We start from the raw sequence: 14,112 nt of genomic DNA on the forward strand, positions 1-14,112 counted from the left end.
AAGGAGGCTGAGACAGGACGATTGCAGGCTGCAGTCCAGCATGAAGTAACTTGGTATTGTGTCAGTTCTTAAGCATGGCCATTATAAAAAAATAAATTATATTTGCTTACAAAGTATATTAAAAGTAAAGGTGGAAGTCAGGCCCACTCCTGTAATCCTAGTACATGGGAGGCTAAAACACAAGGATCACAGGTTTGAGGCCAGATTCAGCAATTTAGTGAGGCCCTCAGTAACTTAGTGAGACCCGGTTTTAAAATAAAAATAAAGTTGGGTGTGGTGGCGCACACTTGTAATCCCATTATTTGGGAGGCTGAGACAGGAGGATCACGGTTCGCGGACAGCCTCAGCTGCTACTTAGTGAGGCCCTTTGTAACTCAGTGAGACCCTGTTTCAAAATTAAGAATAAAAAATAGGGCTGAGGGTGTACCTCGGAGGTAGAATGCCCCTGGGTTCTAGCCCCAGTACCACAAATAAAATAAAATAAAATAAAATAAAATAAAATAAAATAGGGTTGGGGTTATAGCTCAGAGGTAGAACACTCCTGGGTTCAATCCCAAGTATCACCAAAAAAAAAAAAAAAAAAAGAGATGAGGTTGGCCAGGAATGGTGGCGCATGCCTGTAATCCCAGTATTTCGGAGACTGAGGGGGGGAACTCACATGTTTGAAGTCAGCAGTAGCAACTCAGGCTTTCAGAAACTTAGTAAGACTTTGTTTCAAAATGAAAAATAAAATAGGACTGGGTGTGTAGCTCAGAGGTAGAATGTCCCTGCGTTCAATCCCCAGTACCAAAAAAAATTAAAAAAGAATGTCGAAACCTAATTATGTTGACACATGAGGCTTTTCCTGATGCCCTTGCAGTTTATTTATTTGTTTGTTTATATTTATTTTTAATTTACTTATGGTACTGGGGATTAAACTTGGGGGCATTCTACTTCCAAGCTGCACCCCAGGTCTTCAATTTTTTAAAAAGTTTTGAAGCCAGGCGTGGTGGTGCACACTTGTAATCCCAGCATTTGGGAGGCCAAGCCAGGAGGATCACAGTTCACGGACAGCCTCAGCTACTTAGTGAGGCCCTTTGCAACTCTGTGAGACCCTGCTTCAAAATAAAGAATAAAATAAAAGGCTGGAGGTGTAGCTCAGAGGTAGAATGCTCCTGGGTTCCATCCCCAGTACTGAAAAACAGTACTGTTTTTGAAACAGCCTTGCTAAATTGCTGAGGCTGGCCTTGAACCTGTGACTCTCCTGTCTCAGCCTCCCAGGTGCTGCGATTACAGGCCTGCACCGGCACCTGCTCTTTGGACTTCCCAGCTTCTTTCTCTGCAGTGGATTGAAACTGGATGGCGAGGAATTACTTATGCCACCAAAGCTGGCAAATGCCAAAGCTGAGACTAACCCCTCACGCCAGTTGCCCGGCTACAGCTGTGTCCCTCCGGTCCCTGGGCCGCGGGGCCACCCGCACTGGGCGGGTTCTGGGCTGAGAGATCAGGCGAGCCAGCCACCAACGTCCTGGGCTGCCCGTGATCACGGTGATAAAACCCCGACCTACGCCTGACCGTGCCCCGTGCGTCACTCCACTGGCACCCTGTGAGGCGAGGTGCTGTTGCTGTCTGCAGAGGGGGAAACTGAGGACGGGCATGTTATTTAGCCAGGGTTGCTGGGGTAATGGGTGACATAGCCAGGATCCAAAGGCTGACTTTTTTTTTTTTTTAAACTGGGGATGGAACCCAGGGGCATTCTATCTCCAAGCTACACCCCTGCCCTATTTTTTATTCTTAATTTTGAAACAGGGTCTCACTGAGTTGCAGAGGGCCTCACTAAGAGCCGATGCTGTGCAGGAACCACGGCCCTCCTGTCTCAGCCTCCCGAATGCTGGGATGACAAGCGTGTGCCACCACGCCCAGCTCCAAAACCTGACCTTTAACCTCCACTGTGCACGCACACCCATGAAGGTACCCGTTGGACTCGGTTCCTGCCCATCCCCAGACCCTTTAGAAGCCTGAGCAGCTCAGCAGCCGCCAGCCCTTGGCGTGGCCTCTCCTGGGCACTTGCGCCCCTGAGAGTGCTGGGCGTGGACCTCACAGCCTAGGCCAAGGGAGCAGGCCTCTCCCTAAAATAGTCTGGGGCCACTCTCCAGGGCTGGGCAGGGCAAGGGGAGCCCCCATACCCACCGGAGAGGCTCTGAAGACAAGAGCCGGGAGCTGGGCCACCTGAGGGGCCTCTCAGCGCGGCTCCTGTTTTCCGCCGGCCCGATGTGCTGTGCGCCAGGCTCTGTGGAGCAGGCTGACTGCGTCCCTGCCTTGGGAGGGGCTAGACTCCGTGCCTGTGCCTGACAGCCAGTCCCCTTCTTGGGAGAGGGGGGGGGCACTCAGGGTCCCGAGGAAGGCAGGCAAGCCGGTATTTGGAGACGAAGCGGGAGGATTCTTGTCCAGAGCTTGGGCACGGGGTAGCGGGGGCTGGGTCCTGCAGATCAGGGTTGATCCGGCGCCGGGAACAGGGCCACCAGGGCCTGGTGGGGGTGGCACCGCTGGCTAAGGAAGAGGGAGGACGGCAGCAGATGGGGCAGGATGGCACGGTGGGTTTGGACACACACTTTGGAGGTCCCCAGATGCTTAGTTCAGATGTCCATTAGTAGGCCGGGTCCAGGGCGGGCTGGCCGGGACACAACAGTCCGTGAACAAAGACGGGGCGGTGTCTGTGGGAGGTGGTGGGACACTCATGAGGGGATGACAGGGGGCCCCACATCCAGTCAAGATCAGAGGGGTGCTCTGGTGCACATGGGGGTGAGCAGGAAGGGTACAGTCCTGGATGCCGGCACTGCAGAGTGTTCTAGAGTTGTGATCAGCCTGACAAGGACAGCAAACAAAGCCCAAGGTGGCCCGGGGGAGTGGAGAGGCCGTGGGCTGAGGAGGGGGCTCTGGAGAAGGTCTCGGGCTGCCCGAGGTAGAGGAGTAAGTGTGAGAAGAGATAGGGTGGCGCTCACACAGGCGATGACCTCTATGAGTGGAGGCAGGGAGGCTGGGGGGAGGGGAGCCATGGAGGGAGTGAGCAGAGGCTGAAAGGAGGCTGAGGAAGGTGGCAGGACACCCCCCTGGGGCGGCGGTGGGTTGAGTAGTGCCCCCCCCCCAAAGATACATTCACTTCCTGACCTTAATTTTACTTGGAAAAAGTTTTGACATAATTAAGGATCTGGAGGTCAGGCCATCTTGGACAATCTGGGTGAATTCTAAATCCAATGATAAGTGTCCTCCAAGGACATTGAGTGACCGCAGCGGTGAGACTGGCGCCAAGGAATGCCAGGGCCACCAGGAGCAGGAAGGGCTGGCTGGCGCGGGGCTCTCCCCTGGAGATTGGTGGGAACGCAGCCTGCCGATGCCTGGGTTACAGGCTTATGGCCTCCAGGACAGTGGCAGGGTACGTGCTTGTCCCTCTAACTAAACCCCTTCCGTTTGTGGCCACTTTTTACTGAAGACCCAGGAAACCAATAAACTGGGGTGAAAATCCAATGTTATAGCAATACCTGCAGCACCGGGGCAAAAGGGACGGGAACGTAGACTGGCCCAGGCCGGTGAACACAGCTGTGCAGGCTGCAGAGAGGACAGGAGGGGCCTGGGAGGGCAGCAGCAGAGCTGGGCGGTTGCAGGAGACCGCAGGCCGCAGGAGGGGCTGAGGGCTCAGGAGGAGGCATGCAGGGAACCCTGGAGCGGCAGATCCCCTGGGGTGAGCTGCCGTATCTGAAGTCCCTCAGAGGCTGGGCTCTGCCCTGTGGACTGGGCCCCTCAGGGAGAGCTCATGTCCTCTCTGGGTCTGTTTCCTCATCTGAGAGGTGGGGTGCTAGATCCCCACCCTCAACTCCCACATCCTGGAGCCAGGAGTTTTCTATCCCAACATCCCCCATAAAACTCTCTCCCCAGCCCTGGAGGCTTCCCCTCTGGGGGACTCAACCTTCCTCTGTTTGCCTTTAGTGTTTTCCAAGTGGACGCTGTGTGCTGGGGAAACAGCCTTCATCTCAGGACTGGCTACATTTGGCAGGGCCCAGAGCAAACTAAAAAGAGGAGGCTCCTTGTTCAAACACTTCTTAGGAATGTCAGCCTGGTGCTTGTGCTGTTAATCCCAGCACTTGGAAGGCCGAGACCGGAAGATTGCAGGTTTGAGGTCAGCTTTGGCAACTTAGCGAGGCCCTCAGCAACTTAGCAAGACCTTGTTTCAAAATAAAAAATAAAATAGGAGCCGAGCGTGGTGGCACATGCTTATAATCCCAGTACTTGGGAGGCTGAGTCAGGAGCCAGCCTCAGCTACTTAGTGAGGCCCTCCACAATTTAGTGAGATCCTGTTTCAAAATAAAGAATAAAAAATAGGGCTGGGGGTATAGCTCGGAGGTAGAATGCCCCTGGGTTTAATCTCCAGTATCACACATGCAAAAAAATGAAAATATAAATAAATAGCCGGGCATGGTGGCAGAAGCTTGTAATCCCTGCTCTTGGGAGGCTGAGACAGGAGGATCGCACAGGTTTGATTAAAGCCAGCCTCAGCTACTTAGTGAGGCTCTCAGCAACTTAGTGAGACCCTGTTTCCAAATAAAGTATAAAATAGGTCTGGGAGTATAGCCCGGAGGTAGAAAGCCTCTGGGTTCCACCCCAGTACCACCAAAAAAAAAAAAAAAAAAAAAAAAAAAAAAATTATATATATATATTAGGCTGGGATGTGGTACAGAAGTAGAATGTCCCTGGGTTAAATTTTCAGTACCAATAAATAAATAAATAAATAATAAACCTGAAGCATGTCCAGTGGGCAGAAGTGCAGTGTTAGGGTGTTAGGATACAGGACACGCACGCAGGGCCCTTGTCCGGGGCCTGGGGCAGGGATCTGCCTGGGTCTGGTTCTCTCCTCCCTCTGTGCTGTCCAGGCCCTGTGGTGTGCCAGGAGAGGTCAAGATCACAGAAGAGCACGTGTCAGCGTGTCCTGAGGGCCTGGCGGACGCGGGCTGTTAGAGTCATCACCGTGACCTCAGGCGCATCACCTGGTCTCTCTGGGGCCCCTTCTCCCTCGGGATGGATGCTCTCCAAGCCCCGCAGCCTCCGGGACCCTCCCCGCCACTGCACCATCGGAGTCAGATTTAGAGGCGGCCACCCGAAACCAGCACCTTGGCCCTGCGAGGTCACTGCATGACGCACTGAGCCCGAATCCAGGTGGAGCCCCTGCTCCAAAAGGGACGGACACCTGGAGAGGGAGCCAAGCCGGCTGTGAGGGGCAGACAGACACGTGTGGCCCAAGACCATCTTACAGAACAGGAGCTGGAGGCAGAGACAGGAGTCTCCTCCAGAGGCAGTGGCCCAGCTGTGCGAGCTGGACTCTGACAAGAAGTCACCTGTCCCCACCTGCCGAGCTGGGCCCCTGCTGAGCACCCTGGGGCCCTGCTCTGCCCTGGGGTCCCGGGGAGCCCACCTGGGGAGCTCCCACTCGGGCTGCGGGGCTCAGCCTGCCCCTGCCTGCCTGGCCTGGCCCTCCTCTTGGCCCCGCCAGCCTCGGGGACTCCATCCCTCCCCCGGGGCCCAGGTCCCCTCTGTCCCCTCCACGGCCAGGACAGCAACAGGCCCTCTGTACTTCCTGCTTCTCTGAGAACGTGTACTCCAAAGCAGCTCTTGTTCCTGTTTTTTTTTTTTCCCCCTTTTTCAAAAAATGTGTTTTTAATCAGTTTCGTAATATAATCCAAGCTGAGTTTTGAAAACAATAGCAACAAGAAATTTTTTAAAGAATCTTAGCTCAAGAGGCTGTGATCCAGCCCGGCCCTCCCAGCCCAGCAGTGACCCTGGGACGTCCCTGGCCCTCCATTACCACCACCCCACCCCAGCCCTGGACCAGGGCCCTGGAAACCGCCTCCTAATAGCCCCGAACTGTCCCCTCCTGAAGCCCTGTGGCTGCCCGGCGTGCCTGGCCTCCATCTGCTCTGTTTACCCTCCTGACAAGCTGGTCCCAAACTGTCCCCCGGGGCTGTCTCTAAAGGGCTGATCTAATCTATAAGCATCCCTTTCTAACATTCACCAGGGAAGCCAGGCGTGGTGGCACACACTTATAATCCCAGCACTTGGGAGGCCGAGACAGGAGGATCGCACAGGTTCGAAGCCAGCCTCAGCTACTTAGTGAGGCTCTCAGCAACTTAGTGAGACCCTGTTTCCAAATAAAACACAAAATAGGTCTGGGAGTATAGCCTGGAGGTAGAAATCCCCTGGGTCCCACTACCAGTAACACCACCAAAAAAAAAAAAATAAAAATAAAAAATAATAATAAAATAAATAAATAAATAAATTCACCAGGGATTCAGCACCCCCCGGGAGAGCGCCCAAACTCCCTCACCCAGTGTTCAAGGCTTTTGTGTCTAGCCTGTGACACCACAGCCCTGCCTCCCAGGCAGCCAACTCCAGGCCTGGCACGCTGGTCCCTCTGCCCAGGGCACCATTTCAGAAAACACTGGTTTGTGAGAACTGGCCACCAAGGGAGGGAGATGCAGAGTGACCGGAAAAGGAGGTGGCAGATCTAGGATCCCAGAGTGTGATTTTTTTCTTTTTCTTTTTTTTTTTTTTGGCGGTATTGAGGATGGAACTCAGGGGCAATCTATCTCCAAGCTACACCCCCAGACCTATTTTTTTTATTCTTTATTTTTATTTTTTATTTTTGGTGGTGCTGGGGTTCTTGGAAACCTTTCTACCTCCGGGCTATACTCCCAGACCTATTTTATACTTTTTATTTGGAAACAGGGTCTCTTAAGCCAGCGCGGCTGGCTTCGAATCTGCGCGATCCTCCTGTCTCCACCTCTCAAGCGCGAGGATTACAAGCGTGGGCCACCATGCCGGCTTTTTTATTCTTTATTTTGAATCAGGGTCTCACTGAGTTTCAGAGGGTCTCACTAAGCTGAGGCTGGCTGCGAACCCTGATCTTCCTGTCTCCACCTCTCAAGCCCAGGGATTACAAGCGTGCGCCACCACACCCGGCTCCAGAGTGCAATTTTTTAGGGTTTAGGACAAAAGTCTCAGACAGCGGCCAGGCAGGAGGACCCCGCAGCCCGAGGCACGGGTGGGCAGTGGCCAACTGGCACCCGGGCTTTCTCAGAAATGACTAACATGCCCAGCATCAGTCCAAATGCATCCAGTGACAGCGTCCGGCATGAAATACTCTGCTGACTCTTTAACAACTTTGTTTACCCTGTGGGGTTCGGAGGCACGCCCGGGCCAGCCGTGGGCAAGAAGGTGGCCAAACCTTGACGGCAGCGGTCAGGTCTAGCTGGATCCCTAGGACTCCCTCCCTCCCCATCCATCGGGCCGCACAGCTCAGATAGCCGCCCCGCCCTCCTGTCCAGGCAACTCCAGGGGCCTCTCCCAGCTCCTGGGATAATTGTGTGGGACTCACTTCACCTGCCCGAACACATCAAGTCCCAAAGAAACTACTGACAGGCATTTGTTTTAATTAAAAAAATTTTTTTTGAGGTACTGAGGATGGAACCCAGGAGCATTCTACCTCTGAGCTACACCCCCAGCCCTATTTTTTATTCTTTATTTTGAAACAAGGTCTCAGTGAGTTGCAAAGGGCTTCCTCTTCTAAGTGTGTGTGTGTGTGTATATATATATATATATATATATATATATATATATATATATATATGTATATATAATTTTTTTTTTCAGAACTAGGGATCAAACCCAGCGGGATTCTACCTCTGAGCTACACCCCCAGTCCTATTTTTGTTATTTATTTATTTAATTTTATTTATTTATTTATTTTTGTTGGTACTGGGGGTGGAACCCAGGGGCTTTTCTACCTCTGGACTATAATCCCAGACCTATTTATACTTTTCTTGGAAACAGGGTCTCACTAAGTTGCTGAGAGCCTCACCAAGTAGCTGAGGCTGGATTTGAACCTGTGCGATCCTCCTGTCTCAGCCTCCCAAGCGCTGGGATTACAAGTGTATGCCATCATGCCCAGCTTTATTATTTATTTTGAAACAGGGGCTCACCAACTTGTGAAGGGCCTAAGTAGCTGAGGCTGGCCGCAAACCTACAATCTTCCTGTCTCAGCCTCCCAAGTACTGGGATTATAAGCATGTACCACCATGCTGGGCTCTTAAGTAGTATTTTAATGGCCTTGTTGGTGGCACATGGTTTGCCAAATTTGCACCTTGTTCTAAAAATTCAAAGAATATATAAGGAAAAAACAAGTGCTGGGCATGGTGGTACACACCTGTAATCCCAGTAATTGGGAGGCTGAGACAGGAGGATCATAGATTCAAGGCCAGCCTCAATTTAGCAAGACCCTGTTTCAAAATAAGAAGTAAAGCCGGGCGTGGTGGCACACGCTTGTAATCCCCGCGTTTGGGAGGCTGAGACAGGAGGATCGCACAGGTTCGAAGCCAGCCTCAGCTACTTAGTGAGGCTCTCAGCAACGTAGTGAGACCCTGTTTCCAAATAAAATAGAAAATAGGTCTGGGAGTATAGCCCGGAGGTAGAAAGCCTCTGGGTTCCACCCCCAGTACCACCAAAAAAATAAATAAATAAAAATAAAAATAACAAAATAAGAAGTAAATAGGGCTGGGAGTGTAGCTCAGAGGTAGAATGTCCCTGGGTTCAATTCCCCGTATGAAAGAAAGGAAGAAAGAAAAAAAAGGGAGGAAGGAAAGAAGGAACGGAGGGAGGAGTTCTCTTCCTTCTTCCTCTAACCTACCCCCTACATCCAGGGAAAACAGGCTTTCAGTTGGGCCTGTTCCCTCCTGTCCCAGCACTCCCGCAGCGCGCAGGAAGATGGGCTGATATGGGCAGCAATGCAACGTCCTCTTTTTTTTTTTTGGTAGTACTGGGGATGGAACTCAGGGCCATTCTACCTCCCAGCTACGCCCCCAGCCCTATTTTTTATTCTTTTTTTTTTTTTTTTTGGTGGTACTGGGGTTCCTGGAAGCCCTTCTACCTCCGGGCTACACTCCCAGACCTATTTTTACATTTTTATTTGGAAACAGGGTCTCCTAAGCCAGCGCACGCGGCTGGCTTCCAACCTGCGCGATCCTCCTGTCTCTGCCTCCCAAGCGCGGGGATTACAAGCGTGCGCCACCACGCCCGGCCTATTTTTTATTCTTTATTTGGATAGGGTCTCACTATGTTGCGGAGGGCCTCGCTAAGTAGCTGAGGCTGGCCACGAACCCCCCGGATCCTCCTGTCTCAGCCTCCCGAAGGCTGGGGTGACAAGTGTGGGCCACCACGCCCGGCTTTGGAACTTCCTTTTTAAACCTGAAAATATGCCGTGGATATCATTCCAGGAGGATCTCTACGAAGGACTCATTCTCTTTCGTGTGTCCTACGAACAATCAGTTACTCAGGTGGCACTCTCTGGATACTTGTCCTTCTTATGGAAGACAGAATACTTCAATTAACCGCTTTCTACAATAATCTGTAAGTACTGGCTCCCTTCCTCCTGGGTTTAAGATAAATTCGTCCAAACAGCATCACTGGGTCAAAACCTAGTACCTTTAGATTGTTAGTAGGCCTTGTCATTTTACTTTCTTTTTTTTTCTTTTTCTTTTTTTCTTTTTGCGGGTCTGGGGATGGAGCCCAGGGGCATTCTACCTCTCAGCTACACCCCCTGCCCTATTTTTTATTCTTTATTTTGAAGCAGGGCCTCACTGAGTTGCGGAGGGCCTCACTAAGTAGCTGAGGCTGTCCGCGAACCGCGATCCTCCGGCCTCAGCCTCCCGAACGCTGGGATGACAAGCGTGCGCCACCGCGCCCGGCTCATTTTACTGTCTTACACAGCAACGCACAGGAGGGTACAAAAATGTTTCTTACGCCCTGTCAACTCCAGATGTTATCAGTTGGTAACTTTGCCAGGATTGTGGGCAAAGCCTCATTGTTTTGAAATTGTGTTTCCTGAATATGACTACAGTTAAACACCTTTTCTTGTGTGAATTGACCTTTTTGATTTCCTCTTCTGTGAATTTCCAGGCCTACTCCTTTCCCTGGTTTTCATGTTGAAACACTATCAGGATTCATATTTTATTGCTTATATCTATTGCAAAATCTTTTTTTTCGACAGTACTGGTGGAGATCAAACCCAGGGCCTCTCGCGTGCTGGACAAGGGCTCTAGCTTTGAGCTACAAATGCACATGTTACTGTCCAGGCAATGTTTGTCTTCTGCCATGCTGATTGAATTTCATAGATGCAACATTTGAGTTTTTTTGTTGTTGTTTATTTTTTTTGCGGGTCTGGGGATGGAACCCAGGGACATTTTACCTCCCTCTGCCCTATTTTTTATTCTTCTTCTTCTTTTTTTTTTTTTTGGTGGTACTGGGGTTCTTGGAAACCCTTCTACCTCCGGTTTACACTCCCAGACCCATTTAAAAAATATTTTTATTTGGAAACAGGGTCTTTTAAGCCAGCGCGGCTGGCTTCGAACCTGCGGGATCCTCCTGTCTCCGCCTCCCAAGCGCGGGGATTGCAAGCTTGTGACTTCACGCCCAGTGTTTATTCTTTATTTTGAAACTGGGTCTCACTGAGTTGCAGAGGGCCTCACTAAGTAGCTGAGGCTGTCCATGAACCGCGATCCTCCGGTCTCAGCCTCCTGAATGCTGGGATTACAAGCATGCGCCGCCATACCCGGCTTTTTTTTTTTTTTTTTTTTAATACTGGGGATTGAACCCAGGGTCATTTTATCCCTATTCCTTTTTATTTTTATTTTTTTTTAGGGTCTGGGGATGGAACCCAGAGGCACTTGATCTCCAAGCTACACCCCCTGCCCTATTTTTTATTCTTTATTTTGAAACCAGGTCTCATTGAGTTGCAGAGGGCCTCACTAAATAGCTGAGGCTGTCCGTGAACCGTGATCCTCTGGTCTCAGCCTCCAGAATGCTGGGATTACAAGTGTGAGCCACCACGCCTTGCTATTTATTTATTTATTTATTTATTATACTGGTGATTGAACCCAGGGTCATTCTACCTCCAAGCTACATCCCTATCCCTCTTTTTTTTTTTTTTTTTTTTTTTGAGGGTCTGGGGATGGAACCCAGAGACACTTGACCTCCGAGCTACACCCCCTGCCCAATTTTTTATTCTTTTTTTTTTTGGCGGTACTATGGGTGAACCCAGAGGCTTTCTACCTCCTGGCTATACTCCCAGACCTATTTTATATTTTATTTGGAAACAGGGTCTCACTAAGTTGCTGAGAGCCTCACTAAGTAGCTGAGGCTGGCTTCAATCAAACCTGTGCGATCCTCCTGTCTCAGCCTCCCAAGCGCGGGGTTTACAAGTGTGCGCCACCATGCCTGGCTTTTTTATTCTTTTTTTGAAACAGGGTCTCGCTGAGTTACGGAGGGCCTCACTAAGTAGCTGAGGCTGTCCGCGAACCCCGATCCTCTGGGTCTCAGCCTCCCGAATGCTGGGATTACAAGCATGCGCGCCACCACGCCCGGCTTCCCTTTTTATTTTTAATTTTTATTATTATTTACTTTTATTATTTACTTTTATTTTTTGTGGTACTGGGGAATGATCCCAGGGACGTTCTACCTCCAAGCAACACCCCCACTCTTTTTATGTTTGTTTTTTTTTCTTTTTTTTTTTGGTGAGTGGTACTGGGTATTGAACTCAGGAGCATTCTACCTCTGAGATACACTCCCAGCCCTTTTTGTTTATTTATTTTTTGAAACAGGGTCTCACTGAGTTGCAGAGGGCCTCACTAAGTAGCTGAGGCTGTCCGCGAACCGCGATCCTCCAGTCTCAGCCTCCCAAATGCTGGGATGACAAGCATGCGCCACCACGCCCGGCTGGATTTTTATTCTTTATTTTGAAACAGGGTCTCACTAAATTGCAGAGGGTCTCACTAAGTAGCTGAGGCTGACCACGAACCTGTGACCCTCCTGTCTCAGCTTCCCAAGTACTAAGATTATAAAAATGCACCACTACACCTGGCTAGTGATTTTCGCTTTTAAAACACAGTTGATGCCGGGCTTGGTGGCCCAGGCCTGTAACCCCAGTACTTGGGAGGCTGAGACAAGAGGATCACAGGTTTGAGGGCAACCTTAGCAAGTAGTGAGACTCCCATCAACATAGTTAGACCCTGTTTCAAAATAAAAATAGAAAATGGGGCTGAGGGCGTAGATGGGAATCCTCCTGGGTTCAATCCCCAGTACCACAAAATAAAACAAAAACACAAAACCCCACACAGTTGATAAACTCTAAGAACACTGCTCTTCCTCCAGCATTTATTGCTTACCAGCAGGTCTTGGGGATTGTTCCATAAAGAGAATTCCGATTCGTTTTTATACTCCATCGAATGAGCAAACATTGTTTATCTCGTCTCTACTGGCAGACATTTAGGTTATTCCCAGCTGCAGAGATTCTTGCAGTAAAAAGCCTCATCCATCCCTCATCTCACAGTATCTGTAGGGTACGTTTCTAGAAGGTCCGAGTCCAAGGGGAGTGTGTTTATATGTGCGCAAGGATTGCGAACTGCCTCTGAGGACGTCGGTCCTCACCAGCCAGCCAGGCAGTTGTTGTTGTTTTTGTTTTGGTGGCACTGGGATTAAACCCAGGGATATTCTACCCCTGAGCTACACCCCCTGCCCTATTTTTTATAACATTCTTTATCTTTTTTATTTTTTTGGTGGTACTAAGGGTGGAACCCAGGGGCTTTCTACCTCTGGGCTATACTCCCAGACCTATTTTCTATTTTATTTGGAAACAGGGTCTCACTGAGTTGCTGAGAGCCTCACTAAGTAGCTGAGGCTGGCTTCGAACCTACGCGATCCTCCTGTTTCAGCCTCCCAAGCACGGGGATTACAGGCGTGAGCCACCACACCCGGCTAACATTATCTTGAGACAGAGTCTCGCTAAGTTGCAGATGGCCTCACTAAGTAGCTAAGGCTGGCTGCGAACCTGCAATCCTCCTGTCTCAGCCTCACAAGTACTGGAATTACAAGTGTGTGCCACCATGCCTGGCTCATTTGTTGTTTTTATTTTATTTTATTTTTTTTCTGGTGACACTGAACCTAGGAGCATTCTATTTCTAAGCTATACTTTCAGCCTTAAATTTTATTTATTTATTTATTTATTTTGCGGTACTGGATACTGGGGATGAAACTGGGGCATTCTATCTCTGAGCAACACCCCCAGCCCTATTTTTTATTCTTTATTTTAAAACAGGGTCTCACTGAGTTGCAAAGGGCCTCAATCAGTAGCTGAGGCTGTCAGTCAACCACGATTCTCCTGTCTCAGCCTCCCAAATGCTGGGATGACAAGCTGTGCGCCACCATGCCTGGCTCAAAAAAAAAAAAAAATTTTTTTTTTAAACAGTTTCACTAAATTGTTGAGGATGGTCTCAAACCTTCGGTCCTTCTCTCCTTAGCCTCCCAAGTTGCTGGGATTATAGGCAGGTGCCACCATGCTCAGCTATAGAAAATTGTGTGTCTGTGTGTGTGTCTGTGTGTGTGTGTCCGTGTGTATGTGTGTGTGTTTACACACTGCATACTCAACAGACCTCACGAATGCTAGTGCTAACCACATGCAATATCACTGAGCTATACCAGCACCCAAAACACGAGATATATCTAAATATCTAAACTTTTTTTGTGGTACTGGGGATTGAACCCAGGGATATTCTATCTCTGAGCTACACCCTCAGCCATATTTTGTTTTGTTTTAGAACATGGTCTCACTAAGTTTTGGGGGGGCCTTACTAAGTTGCTGAGGCTGGCTGTGATCTTGTAATTCTCCTGTTTCAGCCTCCTAAGTATTAGGATTACAGGTGTGTACCACCACACCTGGAGATTATATATCTCCTTTTTTTTGTGGTACTAGGGATGGAACCCAGAGGAATTCGACCTCCAAGCTACACCCCTAGCTCTATTTTTTATTCTTTATTTTGAAACAGGGTCTCACTGAGTTGCAGAGGGCCTCACTAAGTAGCTGAGGCTGGCCACAAAATACGATCCTCCCATTTCAGCCTCCCAAGTACTGAGATTACAAGGGTGTATCACCACACCTGGCTATGATTATATATATAATGCAATGGTACAGTATTTTATTACATGGGAGGAGTACAACTTATTTAACCAATCCTCTATTCCTGAACACTTGGGCTATTT

This window comes from Muscardinus avellanarius (genome assembly GCF_963383645.1).
Source record: "Muscardinus avellanarius genome assembly, chromosome: 3".
NCBI lineage: Eukaryota > Metazoa > Chordata > Mammalia > Rodentia > Gliridae > Muscardinus > Muscardinus avellanarius.